This window comes from Barbus barbus (assembly GCF_936440315.1).
Source record: "Barbus barbus genome assembly, chromosome: 30".
Lineage (NCBI taxonomy): Eukaryota > Metazoa > Chordata > Actinopteri > Cypriniformes > Cyprinidae > Barbus > Barbus barbus.
Genome location: NC_136758.1, coordinates 13,718,123 through 13,738,450, shown reverse-complemented (window position 1 = coordinate 13,738,450; position 20,328 = coordinate 13,718,123). Strand labels below are relative to the sequence as shown.

Sequence of the window (20,328 nt, the reverse complement as noted above, 5' to 3'; positions counted from 1 at the left end):
ATGTTACAGCAGCGGCCGATATTCATTTTATTGTTTATGATTATGGTAATCAAAAACGTGCATAAAAAAATAAAAATAATAAATGTTGGATTTCCAATGGTTACAATATAGAAAAAAAAACCCTCTAAAATCTCTAATTTACCAAGACTCAAAATTAGCCCAGAAATAAAACTTTTCACACACCCATAAAATACAATTCTTTGGTGAAAGCCTATTACTTCTCTTCCATTGCTCGTATAAAGACCATTACTGCAAATTAATCCTACAGTGCGAGTTCACAAATGTGAAAAGCTTTAAATAAACTTTCAAAGTGCCACTAAAAACTAAATCAACAGTCTGTAATTCTGTGAATGTCACAAGTTATTGATCTGGAGGGATGTGGGGCTCATAAAATAACAGACTAACTGCTGGTCATGTCCAATTGAGTGACAACACAAACTCTCCAATGAAAGGTAGCTGGAGGATGAATTGTTGGCACCATATTGTGGAAAATTAGAAGTTGCCTTTCTAGTTTCAGGAAGGGTGAAGGGAAATGGACTGCTGCCCGTAATTTACCACCATTCCGGGTGTTTTTTCGGGTTGAGGTCTCAGCCCATGACTTTCTGGCAAATAACCGGGTAGCCATCTGGCGTTTCGGGCGTAAAACGAAAACGTTAGGGAAAATGCGTCCAGTCTGCGCTTTAATAGATGGGAATGCGGTTTAACGTGACATCTGGCGTTTAGAGACTAAAGAAGTTGATTTTTCCTTCGCGCAATTGGGAATTTACCCCTCACTCACTGTACACAAATAGATGTTGTTCTTTTTTTCCTCCTACACTGCAGATATGGAGAACGGGAAGGTGTGGACTAAAAAAGAGCTGAAAAAAGAAAGAAGGAAACACATCTGAGTTAAATGTACAGCGCGATTAAAGTAATCCGGGATAAAGGCTGCAAGCGCGTGCTGGAGGTGTATGATGATGAGAGGAGCTTGCATGGCTCATAGGGCGTATCACACACACTAAAAAAAACAGCGCTGTTCGCTTCACATCCTACGGTTTCTGCCACCGCATACCCCCCAACTGCTAAACCGAACCAGCACGGTCAACTCAAGCCCGAGCAATTAATGTCAGCGCTGAAAATGACACTAAACGGCCAAACGTGCGACTCAAACGCCGAAGCGGAAAGCGCTCGGTCGGTCCCTGCCGAAATTTCCGAGCTTCTCGATGGTATCCTGAGCACGACGAAAGAACAGTTTCGCAAGTCCAACTAAAAAGCGCCTCTCAAACAGAATGTATACAGCAATGATTGCGGATCATGTCTTGTTTCAGGCTATTTCCCCACCGAGAGCGAACGCGACACGGCAAGCGCGAGAGAACAGCGCATAACCAAGATAAAACATTAGTAATCCTTCATTTACCTCGCCATCCACTCACTCCGCTGTGTTCCCGATCAAATAATCACATTCCGCGAGCGACGAGGGTCCTGTTGTTGAGCTATTACAATAATATCGATGTTCAACAGTGAAATGAAACGAGGGGAGCACACACAGCTGACAAGACACGTTTAATGGGTGACCTACTTCCGAAGTAGCATGCTGCTCGAGATAATATTCATGCGCTGCATTCGTGAAGCCGCCGCTGTGCTGGGACGAGGTCTCGTTGGCATCACTCAGGTAGCTGAGTGAAGAAAAATGCAAAAATGACAGGCATCGGATGAGGTTTAGATCCCACCGCTCCGTAAAACTCACTGTTGGTCAATGCTTGATCGCATGCAGTGAGCAAGTGCCTTGGATCAACAGCTATTACATAATGGACTGCCTTGGACTATCTGATCACCAGCAATACTCAGAAACTAGACAATCAAATAATTGCCAAGGGATAAAAGTTTGCATGAGGTTATCAGAGCTGTCTAGGCACGAGTTTTATTTTAAAAAGTCATGTTATTGCTCACATATAGTCATATTGAACTCCCAATCCTCTCTGGAGCAAGCCCTACTTCCCTTATTCAAATCGAATTCAAACAACTGGTTGGGGTTTTTTTGTTTGTTTTTTGAGGTTCTCATTATAGAATGCTTGTCATGCTTAGGTCTTTGTCTCTTTAATGTGAGATGCATGTAAAAACATGTATACCTACGACTTATATGAACGTTCATAAATCACAATGAAAAAGAAGTGCAAGTCATCCTATAGTGTGGGGTTTAAAAGCACTGTTTCAACTGAATAATGATTTATCGTCCCTAGTATAAATATTACAGAGTCATGTTCTTAAACTCTCGCCCTCACGGATGTTTGAGAATTAAATGCCTTTCATTTGCAAACTGCATTATGAAGTCAGATTTATATAGCTATGGGATTTCAGTTTTTTCTTTAAAAAAAAAGTGTTGCTTATACTTCTGAAAATATAGTTTGTTCAATGATTTTAAGAGCAATAGAGGAAAGTAGTTGAGTACCGCACTGTAAATCGATGGGATTTATATCAAGTTTTACAGCTGCAGCATCTCCTCATTAAACTACTGGTTTTCTAATGCCAAATTTACACAGCAAAGGTAATACAGAAGCGCTTCTGAGATGCATTTCCACAGATTATTTATTGCTGTTCAGAGATGGTATGAATGCATTCACACAGCAATTACAACTGCATTCTTTTCATATTAGGGGCTGCAGTGGGTCAAAGCAGGTCTAATTTAGTCTGGCCTTTATCAGACATTGCATCTTTACACTGAACAAGTAATGGCACCTTTAAGATAGCTAAAGCCAAAAGTGTGACTGTGATGAAGATATGATGTCTTAGAGAAATGTGAATAAAATACCCACAGAGGTAACATTTAGTTAAAAACACACCTGGGTGTTGGTTTGTGAAGCCAAGTGATACACTTGACAGTGCTTTGAGAAATCCATAAATGATATGATAGCCAACAATATTGCAACAGAAATAAGAGGACAAAAGCTTCAAGGTCCTTCAAAGGCTAATCTGAAAGGAATGCCTACATTCTTTTAACATAAATCGATGGATTTAATACTATTCGGAAGTAGAAAATATTTAATTTAGGAAAAATGAATGGAATTTGCATACTTAGACAATAAGCTCAACAGATCAAATGGATAAGCACTTACAAATGTTCACAAAACTTGCTGGAGGCCAGATCTTAACACACACAAAGAAACATTAACTAGGATCTAATGCTCAAAGATTCTTCCTCTGAGGCAGCAGAGTCTCAGAAAAGAGTGAGTATCAAATAGAGATGTTTAATGAATGATCCCTAAAATGACTGCCATCCTGTTGATTACAGTTTTAATCAGGGAGCCTTTAAAGCACATTGTGTGTGGCAGGATAGCAAACACAGCCTATATGGCATAAATCTTAGCAATAAAGTGGGTGGAAATACAAAACCCTTCTATCAAGTCCATTAGTATCTTGAGCCGAAAAAGCTTTACAAAACGAAACGGTGATTTTCTGCTTTATGAACCAATCATGATAAAAGCAAAGCAAATGTCTGTTGTCATCTCAAATTTCCATTTGACTTTTAAAATGATAGAACACTAACGAAAAAACTAATGAATAGACGTAACAATTACCACTGCAAGCTAAGCTCATTTTACACTGACAAAAGCTCATGGTATAAACCTCAAAGTAAAGATGTTTTTCCAGCAGATCAGCCTTCAGCTTGGCCTTCTCATGATTATCTTAAACTACTTGAAATGTGTTTTCATGCTGTTTTAACAAGAAAAAGAAAACATTTGAAATTGGCTATTTAACTCACATAATTCAGCCTCATTTAACATATGTTTACTCTCTTTGATAGATCAGATGGCTAAGCAAAGGACTAGGATTAAAACTTGGTTGTCTGTATGTCGATGCCAAAAACAGGGACATTACTCATTTGAATTTCCCTATGGAGATCAATAACGTTCTGCCTATTAGTAGAGAAAACTGGTAAAGAGAAAATTCATTTGTTTTAGTACCCTTTTATATGCAGGAGTGTAGATAACTGTGCTACATCACAAAACAAACCAATAGTTCACCCAAAATTTACAATTTGCTGAAAAATTAGGCTACTCATCCTCAAGTCATCAATTAACATCTTGTACACTCTTAAAAATAAAGGTGCTTCACGATGCCATAGAAGAACCTTTTTGTTTAAATGGTTCCATAAAGGACCTTTAACATCTGAAGAACCTTTTTGTTTCAAAAAAGGTTCTTTGACTGAATGGTTCTTTGTGGAACCAAAAATGGTTCTTCTATGGCATCGCTGTGAAGAACATTTTAAGCATCTTTATTTTTAAGAGTGTAGAGTGAATAGATGTGTAATAATCAAATTCATCATGCAAATAATTTCTCCAGTGAAAACAGTCATTCTGTCTGAATTTGGAGTGAAATATGCACAGATCAAGCACCATTTCAAGCAAAAACAGTCCAAAAGCGTTGTAAACAAATATGTCTTTAGAATTTGATGTGAGAGGACAACAGGGGTGAACTTCTTCACTGGAGGAAGCATTATTATGGATTTTGGCTGGTTAAAACATCTTAATGATGGTTTTATTTATTACAAACACATAGCTTTTCATGTCAAAAGGCATTAATTGTTGGACTGGAGTCATGTGGATTACTATGATGTTTTTAATCAGCTGTTTGGACTCTCATTATGGTGGCACTCATTCACAGAGGATCCATTGATGAACAAGTGATTTATTGCTAAATTTCTCAAGATCTGTTCTGATGAAGGAACAAACTAATGTACATGGATGGCCTGAGGCTGAGTAAACTTTCAGCAAATTTTCACTTTGGGGTGAACTATTGCTTTATGCATTATTGGCTTTTCCTTGAATATAATGTACTTTTTGTACATCTGCCTATCAAAACAACTAACCGACACTATTATCCTTGTTTTCAAATGATAGGAATTGCACATCAGCTGTTATGATAACTAGGCTACAAAAATACTCAAAAGAAACCGAAAATGAAGCTTTATCAGTTCAGGTGGCCTCGAGCACACTGGTGCCATGGGTTCATTTGCACACTGGCATTTGAAAAGCAGAGAATTCACAGAGAAGGGGCTGAAAAAGCGTTAATGTTAACCCACTGCGTCATCACACCAAGAGCGGCACAGTCTGATACTGACACTAACACATTGTCCAAGAGTTCACTGTCCACCGCGCGACCTTCTGCCAGTTTAGTGACTCAGAGTGATCACTTTACTCCATTTCAGTGCACTACAGTGGAGCTTTCAGATAAATTGTCTCCTAAAATTGCTCCTCTCTGACAGCTTCCCATTAAATGCAAGATTTGTAAGTATACTATAATCGCTATATGCTGTATAGTGGTACTCGTAGAATAAATTGAACTGTCATGAACTGTCAGACAACATTCCAGAACAAAAGCAACAAAACATTTATTTGCACTTTAGCAGTGATTTTATAGAAGTTTTATAGGCCATTTTTATGCATGCAGTAGAAAATATTTTTTTTCAAAAGAAACGTACAATTAGAAAAGAGAAATCGAAATTTAAAAAAAGGTTTAATTCTCCATTAGAGATTGATCAATAAAGCCAAAACCAATCCTGCTGATAACAACAATTACTATAGAGAAAGGCACTTTCAGATTAATTTATTAAACCAGAAGAAAGGCTAAGCTTTCAAGCTTTGCTACCTGGTTACGGTTGCTGGTGGATCTCCTGCTAATGACAAAAGCCTTTTTCAAAGACAATTCCATTTTGTTTTGTTTACTTTTTAGCTAATTATCATCATCACTGTTCATTACTGCAGATTTCAAACTGATGTTTAATCAACAAACCAATAAAACAACAGAGCATCTCTCGAACGCACGTGGGACAGAACATACTGGTTGCATTTTGAAACACTGAGCTTTTTCTTCACTTTAATGCTACCTGTGCAGTTGTTCTACAGTCAAAGTGCTTGAATATATACAAGATACACTTACAGGTTGTATAGAGGTTGTTCTGGCAAACAAGATTTGACTTGATAGTTGACATTTATCATTTACAAACATCCTAATAACAAGCTTCATAATGTGACATCTGTGTATGTGAATCGGCATGAAGGCAAACTGAACAAAAGGAACACAAATAGAAAGAATGGCTTCATAAGACAAAGACTTGATGTAAAGATCAATAATATCAAATAAAATCCAATCTTCATATAAATATATAAATCACACTCAAATGAGAAAGATGAAGATGGGTGCTAATAAAGGGATGCCATCTAGCGCTTCAACTACCCTTAATTCATTACTGATGTGAAAAATAATCAAGCTTTAATATTAGTTTGGCTCTCCGAATTAAAAACATCCCGCTGCTGCTATACTTTATAAAGGTTTGTAATAAGTCACTTTAAACCTTATGAAAAACACTAAATAATAATGTAACTTTGAATTATATGTAATTTCATAGTACAATATAGTGTCAAACTGATGGGTTTTGCAAGTAAAATTATTACCATTTAATTTAAAATGAAAATCAGTAACGTACATTAGGGCGTTTCATGTTATTTAAAGTTTACCACACTATTTTAGTGTCATGTGTATTACTCTGATGTAGGAATGTAATGCACTGTTAGCCGGTTGAAAATCGATTAAAATGTGATGATTCAAAACGGTTGACATGTTAAATTAATCACAATACAATTGGGGGTAGGAGTTTATATGAATGTATCTCTGAGGGGAACTGACTGTCTTTAGAAAAGTTTTCAGGTGTGTCAAACCCTAATTAAACACCTGATCCAACTAATCAAGTCCTTCAGGCTTAACTGAAAACCGCATAGTATGCAATGTTGGAGCAGGGTTGAACAAAACTCTGCAGGGCTATGGCCCTCCAGCAACTGAGTTTGACACCCCTGGTTTTGATGGTATTTTCTTTTTGTATAATGTAGCCTATTTTTGTAGTGTTCATAAGCACAGGGCTGATTTGCAGCAGTAACCAAGGAAACACTAAATTATTGCTGTTCCATAAGCGCCACCTGCTGGCAGAGAGTGAATCTGCATCTCATTCAGCTTGTCTGCCATTTCTGTTTGGTTTTGATAGGTTTTCTGTAGTATAGTTTCACAGCACTAAGTGACCATTCTGTTTTTGTTTCGAATTTCAGAATTACAGTTAGGTCCATATATATTTGGACACGGACACAATTTTTTATAATTTTGGCTCTGTATGCCACCAGAACAGAATTAAAAATGAAACAAATCAAGATGAAATTGAAGTGCAGATGTTATGCTTTAATTCAAGGGGTTGAACAAAAATACAACACAAAATGCTTAGGAATTACAACCATTTTTTATTTTTATTTTTTTTTACACAGTCCCCACATTTTCAGGGGCTCAAATGTAATTGGACAAATAAATATAATCAGAAAGTGTTCATTTTGAATATTTTGTGAAAACGTTGCAGGCAATGACTGCCTTGGAACTGGGTTTGCTTCTTTGTGATGCTTTGCCAGGCCTTTAGTGTAGCTGACTTCAGTTGTTGTTTGTTTGTGGGTCTTTCTGCCTCTAGTTTTTTCTTCAGCAAGTGAAATGCATGCTCAGTCGGGTTGAAATCAGGAGACTGACGTGGCCATTGAGGAATATTCCACTTTTTACCTTCAAAAACCCCTGGGTTGCTTTTGCTGTACGTTTTGGGTCATCGTCCATTTGTACTATTAACCACCGCCCAATCAATTTTGCTGCATTTGGCTGAATCTGGGCAGACAGTATATCCCTATACACTTCAGAATTCATCTGGCTGCTTTTGTCTTCCGTCACATCACTAAACACCAGTAACCCAGTGCCACTGGAAGCCATGCACACTCATGCCATCACACTGCTCCACCATGTTTCACAGATGATGTTGAATGCTTTGGATCAGGAGCTGTTCCAAGCCTTCTTCATACTTTTTTCTTCCTGTTATTCTGGTACAGGTTGATCTTAATTGCAGCCATCCAAAGACTGCTTTTCCAGAAGTGGTCTGGCTTTTTTTAGATGTTTTTTGTCAAAGTCTAATCTGACCTTGTTTGCACCTTGTGGTGAACCCTGTATTTGCTCTTGTGAAGTCTTCTTGATTGTAGACATTTGACAGTGACAGGCCTACCTCCTGGAGAGTGTTCTTCACTTGGCTGAATGTTGTGAAAGGGTTTTTGTTTACCATGAAGAGGATCCTCCGATCACCCACCACTGTTGTCCTCTGTGGACGTCCAGGCCTTTTTATGTTGCTGAGCTTACTAGTGCATTCTTTTTGTTCTCAGAATGTACCAAACTGTTGATTTGGCCAATCCTAATGTTCCTGCTATCTCTCTGATGGATTTGTTTTGTTTTTGAAGCCTAATAATTGTTTGTTTCAGTTGTATGGAGAGCTCCTTAACTGCATGATGTGGGTTCACAGCAACAGCTTCCAACTGCAAATGGCACACTTAGAATCAACTCCAGACCTAAATAACTAAAGAATACCCCACACCTGTCCATCAAACAGCTTTTGAGTCAATTGTCCAATTACTTATGGTCCCTTGAAAAAGGGGGGAGGTACATATTAAAGAGCTGTAATTCCCTAACCTCCAATTATGATGACAATACCCTCAAATTAATGCCATGTCCACATGTACATGGGTATTTTTATAAACAGTTTTTCCTTCTTCCGTTTAAAAAAAAAAATCTCCGTCCACATGAAAACACAAACGCATGCTATGAAGCGCTGTCAAGAGCATGCCAATCCAACAGGTGGCGATATAGTCTCAACCGTAAAGCCATGTTGGCCAATCAGAAGCCTGAAAAAGTTTCCAGTAGGCGGAGATAACAATGCATGCTCTGAGGGCACAAGCCAAAATCTTCGGGTTTCGCCGTTTACATGAAAACACTGTAACCAGAGATTTTGAAAATCTTCACCCTGGCAGGAGTTTTCAAAAATGTTCAGTTTCAGTGACCTGGTGCAACGTTTGCGTGTGGACAAAAGGCCAAACCGCATAGAAAAAGCTGCGGTTTTTAAAATAACCGTGTTCATGTGGACAGGGCCTTAAAGCTCAGAGTAAGCTGTTCTCTGTATTTTTTTATTCATACAATGGAAGCCAATGATAATCAAAACAGATCAGCTATCAACATTCTTCAAAATTTCTTCTATGTTCTGCAAAATAAAGAAAGTCATAAAGGTTTAAAATGACATGAGGGTGAGTAAATGACAACAATTTTTATTTTGGGGTGGACTATTCATTTAAGGAAACCCATTTCAACAATTAATTCAAGGTGCATTAGTTTAAATTTAGTTTAATTTAAAGTTGCTGTCAAGTTGAACACAAATGGTTATGTGCAGTTACACCCTATAGTCTGAAAAGAGTGTTACAGATCTTTTAAAACATCTAAAGCAAGAGTAAAGTGATTCTGGATGTACAGAACATGTTCATTTGTTTGCTGGTGTTAGTTCAGACTCTCACATGAGAGTTTGTTGCCACTGAACTGACAGAACACAGGAAGTCAAACTCTTGTTAGTTGTTAAAGAGTCTGTCGTCAAAGGCATGAAAGACGCAGGGCAAAGTGCCCAGGAAAGCGCAAGGGATATTTTTTTCCCCTCATACACTCGTGTGACAAATCTTGTTAAGATTACAGTGAAAGAATTGACAGCTTTAGATACTTTCAGCATTCTGAGAGAAAAATCAACAATAGTTCGACTGGGTTTCCAGCTGTGTAACGACCAGCACAAACAACAGAGGCTCAATCTTGTGTTCTCGCATGCTGGGTGTTGCCATCTGTGATTCTGAAGACCATGTGCTTCACAAGCTTCAGGGGAAAGCCTGAGGTCTGGCCTGAAAGATTTTAGAGTGGCTCATGAACAGGTTTTACAGTCCTTATAGCATAAACATTTTAGCAGCGATAATAGACCAGGAGAGCTTCAACCCCTTCACATTGACCACAGCTGCAAACCCGCAACAGCTGAATCTGGTTTCGGTGGCCACTCTTACCCCCCGTTCTCTCCCCGAACACACCAGTAAATTTCGCAGCTGTGACTCTGGCACGGGCCCAGGTCGTGTCTGATGGGTTTAAGATTAGCCACATGAAACGACTCTTCCCCGTCAAGCATATGTGCAAGCTGGAAATCTCAGGGACACATGTCCTCAAGGTAATGAAGAACATTCCATAGTGTCTTCAGTCAAATAGAAATACTGTAATCAAAGTACTTTTGATGCAGCCTGAAGAATGTCTTGCCTTTGGGGTTTTCTGGGATAAAAAGAAGGGACATATGAGTCTGTAACTCACATAACCCCAATCTCACCCTAAATTATCTTAATAAAAATGACACATTTGTTTCATATAGTGTCACCAGTGAGAGACTGCATCTCTATAGGCTTCCAGGAACAGCTTTCAGGACATTGCCGTCAAGGGAAAACAACAATTAGTCATCGCTGATTAGTCAGCTGACATTTGGTACACATTTTGGTACACGCAGTAATTCAAAGCACTGTTTGGAAATGGATCCTTAAATATGCATGAGGAAGGAGATGATTCAAATATTTAAAACGGAACATGAAGAGCTGGTTTATCTGGTCAGATTATAATTTTTCAGTGCAAAAATAAACTTTTTAAATGGGAAAAGATGGGAAGACTATCAACAAGTCTGAGATTTCATGGTCAAAGGGAGCAACATACAACATATATTTGGGCTATTAAACCTATATTAAAGTTCTACAGTAGTAAAGTGAATTTCATCACAATAGTATAATGTACAGTATAACAAATTAATATTTATTATGGGATTTACTCAAGATAACCTTAATATAAAAAGGAGAAATTAACATGACAAACATACAAAATTCATTATACACTCCCCTCCAAAAGTATTGGGACAGTGAGGCCAATTCCTTTATTTTTGCTGTAGACTGAAAACATTTGGGGTTGCCATCAAAAGATGAATATCAGACAAGAGATTTACATGCTGGCTTTTATTTCCAGGTATTTACATCTGGATCTGACACACAACTTAGAAGATAGCACCTTTTGTTTGAACCCACCCATTTTTCCATGTGAGCAAAAGTATTGGAACAGATAGAATTAACATAGATTAAAGTGAAAAAGACTTAATATTTAGTTGCAAATCCTTTGCTTTCAATAACTGCATCAAGCCTGTGACCCATTGACATCACCAAACTTTTGCATTCTTCTTTTGTGATGCTTTTCCAGGCTTTCAGCGCAGCATCTATCAATTGTTGTTTGTTTTGGGGGGGCTACCCCCTTCAGTCTCCTCTTTAGCAGGTAAAAGGCATGCTCTATAGGGTTTAAGTCTGCAGATTGACTTGGCCAGTCTAAAACCTTCCACTTCTTGCCCCTGATGAACTCCTTTGTTGTTTTGGCAGTGTGTTTTGGGTCATTATCTTGCTGCATGATGAAGGATCTCCCAATAAGTTTGGTTGCATCTTTCTTTATTGGCAGACAAAATGTTTCTGTAGACTTCTGTGTTCATTTTGCTGCTGCCATCATGTGTTACATCATCAATGAAGATTAATGAGCCCGTCCCAGAAGAAGCCATGCAAGCCCAAGCCATGACATTACCTCCACTGTGTTTCACAGATGAGCTTGTATGTTTGGAATCATGAGCAGATCCTTTCTTTCTCCAAACTTTAGCCTTTCCGTCACTTTGGTAAAGGTTAATCTTTGTCTCATCAGTCCATAAAACTTTGTCCCAGAATTTTTGAGGCTCGTCTCTGTACTTTTTGGCAAATTCCAGCCTATTCTTCTTGCTAATGAGTGGTTTGCATCTTCTGGTGTAGCCTCTGTACTTGTGATCATGACGTCTTCTGCGAACCGTAGATTGTGATGCCTTCACTCCTGCCCTCTGGAGGTTGTTGCTCATTTCACTTAGTTATTTTAGGGTCTTTCCTGACAGCTCTCACAATGTTTCTGTCATCAACTGCAGTTGTTTCCTTGGTCTACCTGATCAATGTCTGTTACTTATTACACCAGTGGCTCCTTTCTTCAGGACATTCCAAATGGTTGAAAAGGCTATGGTCAATGTGTGTGCAATGGCTATGATTGATTTTCCTTCTTCTCTCAGCTTCACAACTGCTTGTTTTTCAGCCATAGACAGCTCTCTGGTTTTCATGTTGGTTACACCTCTTAACTATAAATGCAGTTTGAACAGGCAAAACCCAAATCTGAAACCGAGTGTAGACATTCAGTGCTAATTATTGTTTGAATAATCATTGTGATAGGACACACCTGAGCACCAAAATACACCTGTCAGTCACATGCTCCAAAACTTTTGCTCACATGAAAAATGGGTGGGTTCAAACAATAGGTGCGTTCGACTTCATGCAGCACTTAGCAGACCGATCGGCGGCTGACTTGAAGCAGTGCATGCCGGTTAGAAATTTAGTCCGACTTGAACCGGCGCCGACCACACGTCACTGTCACGTGTGGCATCAAAAAGTACCGCGATAGCGTTTCGAGAGCAACCGGCTGACTCAGCCGGCGCAATTTCTCCAGAGCGACTGCGGGAGCGCTGATGACGACACAGCTGTTTCACGATTGGCCAAATTCACCACATGACAACAAGGACGTGTATTTCGGGTTTATTCTGACAACTTCAGTCCCACTAATGCTCATATACGGACTTTCAAAAAAATTAAAATAAATTAACTTTTCATGTCATCTTCATCTCGTAAATCATGTTTATTAAAAGATTACAATTATTTTTACTGCAATCACTTTTTTGTTAATTAGTTTATATAGGTTTTGTGCATAGGTTTATTTTGGACCTTTTTCATACAGACCCTTTACAGTATTAAGCTGCATAACCTATTTAGATAATCATTGTTTTATGGAATAAATCAAATGTCAATCTTACAGACTTTTAATATAATGTGGTCATCATGGATTCTGATTGATACTAATTGTCTAGTTGCTGGGTTCATCCATCTTCACTTGCATGTGATTACTGCCAACAACTCTGGCTGGATGTCAACTTAATACAACATTCAGATCACTTTCATAAGCTGGTATAAATCATAATAGAAAGGCAAATAAATTGGGCTTATCCGTAGGCCTGTTTATGGTGTTCACGTATGAATGTTCATGGTGTTTTGTCTTACTAAAATGTGCTTACCTAACTGGAGAAATAGTAAAATAAGTAAACAAATATGTAACATCCTAATTCTTTTATCTGTAATGAAAACCACATTTAGTACATACAATTATTATCTTCATAGATTATTTTTATTAAGTTGCAGTAGCAAAAACACACAATGAATCATACTGCACAAGTCACATTTTCAATATGTTCTGTTTATTTACTTAAAACTTGTTTCTGTCGTGATGACACCCTTTCAAAATATTACATACATCTTAAAGGTTTATTAAAACATAAACCAACATAGTAATAAAAAAAGAATCACTTCTAATGAAAATTGTTAAGTGTAATTGCATTGATTGGTTAGTATTAGAAATAACGAGTCACACTGGTGTTGGGTATGGTCCCATGTCCCTTTGGATATATAAAAACAATACTTATTACATTGAACCTTTACTCACTTTCGTTGCTCATTGTGCTCAATTTCATACAACAATAACGGCATTTCTATAGCTTCCAGTTCGTCTGCAATAAAGCAAGCAAACGCCACGTGATCTGCCATGACTGAGGTAGATGCAGCAAACTACGAGAGCCCCGAAGTGTCCGACTAGACGACTCCGTTTTCAACTCCGCCCCTGACTGCAAGCGGCTACTCTCGTTGACCACCGTCTGTAGCCGTGCTTCAAGTCGAACGCACCTAATATCTTCTAAGTTGCGTGTCAGTAGGGCTGTAACGGTATGAGATTTTCACGGTATGATAATCGTCTCAGAAAATATCACGGTTTCACGGTATATATTAAACAATAATTCTTATCAGTAACAATGACTCTTAAAAGAATAAGAACAAGTTATTCGAGTGAACAAATCCTTTATTGCAATAAACTTTAAATAATTTTAATGAAAGTAAGCCTCCTTTCTAAGGAAAAAAAACAAAAACAAAATAACAATTACAAAATAAAGCTATAAGCCTTATATCTATATCGCACTTTGTAACATTTTAATTAATGTTTTAAAATGTTTTCAAATGAAAATGTAACACTTGTTTTTGGCAAAGTGCTGCACAACAAAGGTATTCTAAGTTAAAACATGGACAAACATGATATTCCTTAAAAATAATGTTTAAATTAATTATTATAAAGAATATTATTGTTGCCATAACTTAAGTACATTGTACAATGCTAATTTATTCATGTCAGGACTTCAAGTTAAATTGAACTTTTATTTTGACGGGTTGTAGCAGATCTTTGCGTTTAGTGTATTTGACAATGGTTTTTCTCAAATAAAACTGGTTTTCTCTCAGAGCAGCTCTGCTGATGTTCATGTTTATGTAGACGCTGAAAACACCATTAGTGTCATGCATGCGTACTTCAGTATGTAGTAGATAAAACGGCGCCACTCGTATCTACTTTTGATTTATCCATCCATCAGATTGTGCGTTTTAGTGACAACCTCGTTACATCAGATTGTGCGTTTTAGTGACAACCTTATGCTGTAAATCCCATGTTCACGACTGCACCGGGATTCCCTCTGCATCACGGAAATTATACGGCCTTATAACTTGTTCTAAATGCGACATACTTTTATCTGCACGGAGGGATGATGTCCGCGAACATGTTGGATGTATTGCCTGCTTTTGCGTCCATTTTTTGCAAATTGGATTCCTCCTCAAGGACAACCCCACGTTCGTGTTTTTTTTTTTGTAATATTCAAAGTATTCCCATACTGCAAATTTAAACTTTTTTTTCGGCGGGGGATGGAGATTAGATACAATCGCTGTCTCTGTCATTTCAGCAGAGTGAAGCAGCCGAAATAAATTGTATATGCGCGGGTGAGATTATTTATAAAAAAAAAAATTTCATAATTTTTTTTTAAACCGTAGATATGCAAATGGTTACGGTATGATAACAGTGCATGTTCAAACCGCGATAGACCGTCATACCGGTATATCGTTACAACCCTACGTGTCAGATCCAGATGTAAATACCTGGAAATAAAAGCCAGCATGTAAATCTCTTGTCTGATATTCATCTTTTGATGTCAAACCCAAATGTTTTCAGTCTACAGCAAAAATAAAGGAATTGGCCTCACTGTCCCAATACTTTTGGAGGAGAGTGTATATAATGATACCAGTATATCTACTGTATAGTGCATCCCTAATTGCCAATTTTGCCAAAAAGAAATTTGGAGGCTTTGCTTGGTTCAAATTCTATCTTTGTCCCTTAGTTCTGCTGGAAGACATTTATATTAGTGCTGGCAGATCAGCAGCAAAGCGACTTTATTAAATCAATAGAGGGTATTATTTTATATCTTGTTTGTATCAGCAAAATAATCAATGCTCTAAAAGATAAACTAGCGCATACCTTGTATCTCCACTTGTAATGCATGTCAATACAGTGAAGCCGTTGTGTAACCATTACAACGTGGTCTTTTTAAATCCAATTCTCCATGTCAAATTTTTAGATTTGATGTGCAACGAGTGGAGACGAGGCGGCCCTGTTATACTCCATGTTGTACAAATTTGGTAAAAGAGGTTATGGACCATTAATCTAAAAGTCAATTTGCTGCACATAAGCTGCCGTCTGTAATGGGATATCACTGATGATCTGCTCAGTGAAAAATCCTAATCATCCATACATGTTTGATGGATTTCTTTTTCCCAAGAGGTGATAATTCATGTTAAACATGAGCTGAATTGATTCAGCAAGAGACTGAGCTGAACTAAGAGCATTTGACAAGGAAAATAATAGGAGCACAAAAGAAAACTATTTCTATATCTGAAAACGGTTTGATATTTAATTATGATACATCTGTATCTATCCGTTTTTGTCAATACTGGATGCTTAAACTAGATTAATTTAATGGTTAGAAATTAAGCTTTCAAAATAGTCATAATTTAATAACACTGTTAAATGTAACTTAAGCAAATCTCAAAATGAACAAATTTTTCATACTCATTATATTGTAATGCCTAATTTCACATGCAGCACATAAAATGAATGATCTTTTAACATTTATTTATACAAAAATGCAGAGAATTTAAATATCAGCCTTTTCTCATTGTTTTAATATTAGTGCCTCCCTAATAATTCTTTTGACAATCTATGAAATGACCAGAGAAAACATGAGATTTTATATTCATTTCCATATGTGTAAAACTGTTTTTCCACCTGTAACCAATATAAGTCATTATTTGTGAAAACATAAGAAAACATTCTCTATCCAGCAGTTTATGAGAGTCTCATATAAATCTGTTAAACTAAGTGAGGAATATAATTTACATTAAATACTCTAAAAAATTAGAACATTAAAACATTGCTTACTATATACCAATCCAACTATTTACAAGGAAGGTAATACTCTTGAGGACCACAATAAATATAATGGACCCCGAAGCCCTAAACAGGGAATAAAACCTTTCCTGATTTTTAGTCATAGCACTTGTTTCTTTTGCTTCAGCTTCAAGCTTTCCATCTACGTAATACCATGATTACTGTCACTTTATATTCAGCAGACCTGTGCTCTATTTATATCCTCTCTTGATAGTAGCATTTATACTGTAGGTTATATTTAATCTTGTCGGTTTAGTCAAAACATTTCACCTTTAGCTGACTGTTTTGGATGGTTATAGGAAATGTTTTGGAGAACGCTGCCTTGTAAGTGTAGATTTTCAACCTTCAGACCACATTTACTTACATTTAGGTCAAACAAAACCAATGAAATGTAAAAACAAAACAATTCAGCATGAATATGTAGTCATTATTTTAGAATTCAGACACTTAAAGAGGGCAGCCAAAAGGAATGTGAATTAAACCGCATTGAATCAGACTACATAACCCAACATCATTCAGATATCCTATAATTGGATCAGAAAATGGGACAACAGAACATACGCTTGCTCCTCAAACATGACAACAGTATGAAAGGAGGTTCTGCATAATAATGGCCATAAAAACTGGCAAACCAGTAGCTGATCAAACTGAAAATTCAAAAAACATGAGAAATACCACAAACAAAAAAAGCTTACCCACCACCACCACCAGACCGTCAGTCATGTGGCCTAAAAATATATTTGTCATGCATGCCTTTTACGTTTATATTCTGATGTTAGAAATAAAGCCTGGGCTTCATCACCTGAGACTGACTCAACTGTTAGTGACGGTGTATAAAATACAATTCATATATTGAAAATAACTTTTTAAACAACATACAGTCAGGTCCATAAATATTGGGACATCGACACAATTTTAACATTTTTGGCTCTATACACCATCACAATGGATTTCAAATGAAACGAACAAGATGTGCTTTAACTGCAGACTGTCAGCTTTAATTTGAGGGTATTTACATCCAAATCAGGTGAACGGTGTAGGAATTACAACAGTTTGCATATGTGCCTCCCACTTGTTAAGGGACCAAAAGTAATGGGACAATTGACTTCTCAGCTGTTCCATGGCCAGGTGTGTGTTATTCCCTCATTATCCAAATTACAATGAGCAGATAAAAGGTCCAGAGTTCATTTCAAGTGTGCTATTTGCATTTGGAATCTGTTGCTGTCAACTGTCAAGATGAGATCCAAAGAGCTGTCACTATCAGTGAAGCAAGCCATCATTAGGCTGAAAAAAACAAAACAAACCCATCAGAGAGATAGCAAAAACATTAGGCGTGGCCAAAACAACTGTTTGGAACATTCTTAAAAAGAAGGAACGCACCGGTGAGCTCAGCAACACCAAAAGACTCGGAAGACCACGGAAAACAACTGTGGTGGATGACCGAAGAATTCTTTCTCTGGTGAAGAAAACACCCTTCACAACAGTTGGCCAGATCAAGAACACTCTCCAGGAGGTAGGTGTATGTGTGTCAAAGTCAACAATCAAGAGAAGACTTCACCAGAGTGAATACAGAGAGTTCACTACAAGATGTAAACCATTGGTGAGCCTCAAAAACAGGAAGGCCAGATTAGAGTTTGCCAAACGACATCTAAAAAAGCCTTCACAGTTCTGGAACAACATCCTATGGACAGATGAGACCAAGATCAACTTATACCAGAGTGATGGGAAGAGAAGAGTATGGAGAAGGAAAGGAACTGCTCATGATCCTAAGCATACCACCTCATCAGTGAAGCATGGTGGTGGTAGTGTCATGGCGTGGGCATATATGGCTGCCAGTGGAACTGGTTCTCTTGTATTTATTGATGATGTGACTGCTGACAAAAGCAGCAGGATTAATTCTGAAGTGTTTCGGGCAACATTATCTGCTCATATTCAGCCAAATGCTTCAGAACTCACTGGACGGCGCTTCACAGTGCAGATGGACAATGACCCAAAGCATACTGCAAAAGCAACCCAAAGAGTTTTTGAAGGGAAAGAAGTGGACTGTTATGCAATGACCAAGTCAATCACCTGACCTGAATCCGATTGAGCATGCATTTCACTTGCTGAAGACAAAACTGAAGGGAAAATGCCCCAAGAACAAGCAGGAACTGAAGACGGTTGCAGTAGAGGCCTGGCAGAGCATCACCAGGGATGAAACCCAGCGTCTGGTGATGTCTATGCGTTCCAGACTCCAGGCTGTAATTGACTGCAAAGGATTTGCAGCCAAGTATTAAAAAGTGAAAGTTTGATTTATGATTATTATTCGGTCCCATTACTTTTGGTCCCTTAACAAGTGGGAGGCACATATGCAAACTGTTGTAATTCCTACACCATTCACCTGATTTGGATGTAAATACCCTCAAATTAAATCTGACAGTCTGTAGTTAAAGCACATCTTGTTCGTTTCATTTGAAATCCATTGTGGTGGTGTATAGAGCCAAAAATGTTAGAATTGTGTCGATGTCCCAATATTTATGGACCTGACTGTATCTACATTCGGTGTGTTACGAGTCTAAATGAAAAGTGTAATGACAACGACACGTCAAAGAGATCCAAAGTACTGTTTTAAAAACATTAGGAGAAACATTTTGTGAATAAATGAGTAAAACCAAAATGTATTGAAATTATTACTGCACTCTTGATTTAAAAAAAAAAAAAAAAGTAGATAGCACTTGAAAAGGCAATGACATCTCTAGTCAGGTAAATGAACAGCAGCATGAAGCTTTATCGACAGAAACAAAAGTTTCAACTGTTGTCACATCCCACAGTAGAGTAATAGCCTATGTAATGTCATGAAACATGAAAAGCTTATTACAGCAAATATTAGTGCACCATTATCTTATACTACACTTAAAACTTAATTCAAACAGATACACAAAGTGAAAATATTTTTTTAGGTGACATTCAATAAAAAGCCTCAGTTCATAGAACTAAAGCTTTAGGATCCAATCAAATGAAGTACTCTACACAAGAAGCAAAGTACAAGTATCAATGGAAGTGCAATAACAATTTTTCCAAACAAAATTGGAAATAAGCTATGGCATTTGACTCTTCTACTCGAATAAAAGTCAGACAAGGTGAAGAGAGCAAACATGTCAGTTCCAGTGTTTTCGCAGGTGAATACCCGGTGTAAAGACTACAACCCGTGATTGCGTTACTAACAAACAAAAGATTAGACAAACTCATCACCTACACCGCGAGCGACGCGACGCGACAGACTCGAACGTTCTCGTTAGCGCAAAAACTCTAATTCGTTAAATATTATGGGAGCCTTCTAGTTTCGGAATGTGAAGTAGATAGATAACAATCCTGTCATTAACACCGAAACTAAACGATGAATTAGACTTCTTGTTTAAAAGCCCTCTTAAATTGGCTACTTCACAGTGTGACGGGCTTAAATGAAACTTAGGCTAATGTTGGAGGACAGCACGTTAAAAAATATCGACTTCATTATTTTCAATGTAGCATACAGATTCTCTTACCTTGAATGGTGTCGTGGATTTAAATGACAGAGTTTATTGGTAACACGCACTGCTGGTCCGGTGTCGTTTCTCTCTTGGATACATGGGAAGAGGAGCTCATTGTGCTGTCATCCTGAGGAGGACACCTGGACTCGTGCAGAACTGACACAAACACTTTTGCCATGGAGTTTACGTAACATCACCATCCGCTGTTAGTGGCGATGTCACAAAACCTTAAACGCTGTCTACATAGACTGCATGGTTTGGTCTCATAGTCAACCGAACTGACTCGCAACGCGCCTTTGATTCTCTAAAATATGTTGCACGAACCTATAAAGCTCAATAATGCGGGTTAGGAACTCGTCTATGTTGTCCGTTATGCTGTCTAGGTAGGCAGCTAACTAGGATTTGTACGACGGTTGACGTATGGCATGCTGGGACAACATGGAGTTTCTTAAAGGGCTATAGGCAAATGTGAAACATGAAA

General features: G+C 37.8%; 1 protein-coding gene across 2 annotated transcripts in view; it reads right to left on the bottom strand.

The window, feature by feature from the left end:
* The window catches only part of bahd1 (bromo adjacent homology domain containing 1), a 32,469-nt gene extending 12,200 nt beyond the window's left edge, over positions 1-20,269 (bottom strand). The window contains exon 1 of one of the 2 annotated variants that reach the window (XM_079386819.1): positions 19,863-20,269. The gene's annotated coding sequence lies outside the window, so the exon portion shown is untranslated. Of the gene's footprint in view, positions 1-1,396; positions 1,552-19,862 lie in introns of those variants that run through there. The other variant, XM_079386820.1, reaches the window with a different exon arrangement.
* Between the last annotated feature and the right edge of the window lie 59 nt (positions 20,270-20,328).